We start from the raw sequence: 3,309 nt of genomic DNA on the forward strand, positions 1-3,309 counted from the left end.
TACTTTGTTACTTTTACTTGAGTAAAGAAGTTTAATCAGTACTTCCACTTTTACCAGAGTATTTTTTAACACAAGTATCTGAACTTTTACTCAAGTAAGGAAAGTGAGTACTTTTGCCATCTCTGCTTACCGCACCGTGACGTCACTGCTATATTTGGGCAAAAATGGCCTCTCCCAGACTCAGTGATCGCCACAAAAATTGTTGCTGTTTTTTTTTTTACTGGTTAATGCTAAATTCATTAAATCAACACAAACGTTTTATTTTTAGCCATAAATAATGACCTATTGATCATTCCTCGCTAATTGGACTTTTCCTTTAACAGTTTATCTCCATCGGTTCTAAACTAACAGGTTTTTAACTCCAACTTCAAAGAACTCATGCCTTCAGCTCTTTTCCAGTCTGTTTGTTCCAGATCCATGGAGCATAGATGCTGCTTCTCCATGTTTGGTTCTAGTTCTGGGTGGACAGAGGAGGCTGGAACTACAAGATCTGAGTGGTCTAGTAGGTAGATCCACTGACAACAGATCTGTTATGGATTGAGGTGCTGATCTATTCACTGATTTCTAGACTAACAGAAGGATTTTAAAGCTTATTTTCTGAGCTACAGGAAGTCAGTGAAAGGATTTCAAAACCCATTTTCCTTCATTAAGACATAAAAAAAACAAATAAAATTTTATTATAAAACAAAAATATTTCGAAATACATTAATATAATTTTTAGATGTAACAGCTGATTGAGGTTGTTGGGAACAGTGGTGGTTCTAGAGTCTTCCAGCTTCTGGGAGGAAGGATCTGTGATAACGCTCCCTGGTGCATTTAGGGTGCAGCAGTCTGTGACTGAAGGAGCTGTCCAGTTCAGCAGCAGCTGAACCAGCATGGGGGGGGGGGGGCATTATCTAACAGAGATGCTCATTTATGTGGCTGATGCCACAACAGAGTCATAGCAGGTCTCTAGGAACATCCTGGGGTGCAGCTGTCCTGCACCAAGAGCTGAAAGGAACTGACATCACAGTTGTAGTGCGGCTGATTGACAGGTCGAGTCGAGGAAGTTGTAGACGATTGGAGAGAGAGAGAAATGGTGCAAGAAAAATGTAATTAAGTGAAATTCCTTTAAGCAGACTTACCAAGAGAAGCTGGAGGTAAAACCGTTTGGACCTGATCATCCAAACATCAAAACTAATCAGTCCAAAGAAAGATGGGGACGGTCCACTCTGTCATTTTCCAGGAGCTGGTTTAGCTCCAAGGCTAGGCTAACATGCAACAAGGCTAACGCTGTACGCTGCTTTCACTGCCTCCTTTTTCAAACGTCAGGATCTGAGCCAGCATGGATAAAGACGGCTAGGACAGGAGGGACGCCTGTTAAGGGAAGTGGCGGCCTAGTGGTTAGGGCATAGGGCTTTGAATCCTGAGATTGGGAGTTTGATCCCCCACTCCACCAGGCTGCCACTCTGGGACCCTGAGCAAGACCCTTAACCCCACACTGCTCCCCGGGCGCCGCACAATGGCAGCCCACTGCTCCCCAAGGGGAGGGGTTAAATGCAGAGATAAATTTCTCCAATGTGAGATCAATAATGTTCAATTTATTTATTTTATTTAAGCCATGCCAGCAACAACCTCAATGACTCCCCGTTACTAAGGGGTGGACCTGTTTTCGGTTCAATTTGCATGTTTTCTAAGCCATAACAAGGCTTTGTTGGGCTGCCGGATAAAACCTGGAACTCAAACACTATCCAGACATTTTGAATAGAAAAAGCTTCCTGGATGGGAAGAGAAACATCCTCAAACTTGGAAACAAAGTCCAGTGGATTGTTTTCTGGGATGACCTGGATGACTGAGAATCTATACCAGCTCTTAGATAAACACATTCTCAGAAAATAAGTAGTTTTTGCATTTAAAAAAAATATAAAAAGCTTTTCCATTATTAAACTAGTCCGTCATTTTTTAGGTTTGTGACGCAATATTGGACCATGCAAAACACAGATTTACTTTTAAAAAGCCTCAGAAGGACAAGATTTATGAACAAAAAGTAAACCTGGACATGAAATTATGTTTTTATTTTTATAGTGTAAACAAATAGTATTCATAGTGTTTTCATAAGTGTTTTTATAATGTTTTTTGTTGTTAGCATTCATGGGCTGATAACATAGTATATGTTTGATTGGTTCTTGGTATACGTTTTGAATTTATAGCCCCCACTGGAGAAAACACCACCAGCCGCCGCTGCCTCTGAGGCCAGAACTCAGACATCAGTGAGAACAAAACTACAGATTTCATATATCGGTTTGTGGTCATGATGTGNAACACCACCAGCCGCCGCTGCCTCTGAGGCCAGAACTCAGACATCAGTGCCCTAACCCTAACCCTAACACCACCAGCCGCCGCTGCCTCTGAGGCCAGAACTCAGACATCAGTGAGAACAAAACTACAGATTTCATATATCGGTTTGTGGTCATGATGTGAAAATAGAGTTTTATCATTCACCTTCTCTGGAAAGTTGTTGCTGCTTCTTTTTGTGAGAAAAGTTTGGGTTTTTATTTTTGCTACCTAATTGAAAAAGAATGATGTAGTCATGTTTGTAGCCAAAATGGTTTTGGTGGTTAGTTTAGAACATGTTTTTCCTTTTCCCCTACCACCGTCTCCCAGTTTAGTTTGTAATCAAGGCCTATGTATAGAAATGCTAACCGCTTAGTATGTCAGAGAGAAGGCCTGCTGTAGCTCAGTGCCAGCTTCCAGCTGCTGCTTCAGTTCACCAGTCACGGTATCTCACATTCTAGAGCAGCTTTATTTCTGAATTGAACATTTGCAGATTATTGTTCATGTTTGATGCAACACTGGATTTAAATTTACAAACAATATATTTTTATTCTCCATCCACCTCTAGTCTGATCTCTAATTATGTCCCTCAGATTCAGATGTTTCCTGTTTCTTCTTCCTGAAAACCACAGCAGAAGGAAAACAAAGACGGATTCTGTNTATATATATATATATATATATATATATATATATATATATATACATGTATGTATATATGTATATATATTTAAAAAATATCTTAAAAAACAAACAAAAAAAAATTTTAAAAAAATATTGAAAGAAAAAACAAACAGTTATATAAGGATAGAGAGAGAGAGAGATAAAGACAGACAGATTAACAGACAGACAGGTAGATGGGTTTCCTGATGTTCATTTTCTTCTTCAGTAGTAACCTAATTTCTTAATGATTTTATTAGTATATTGTTCTGCGCTTTCAGGATTGTAGATGTTTCTTTCAGGGGTAGCTTTGACTCCAACACTAAACTCATCATCCCC

This window comes from Cyprinodon variegatus, unplaced genomic scaffold (genome assembly GCF_000732505.1).
Source record: "Cyprinodon variegatus isolate N-32 unplaced genomic scaffold, C_variegatus-1.0 Scaffold785, whole genome shotgun sequence".
NCBI lineage: Eukaryota > Metazoa > Chordata > Actinopteri > Cyprinodontiformes > Cyprinodontidae > Cyprinodon > Cyprinodon variegatus.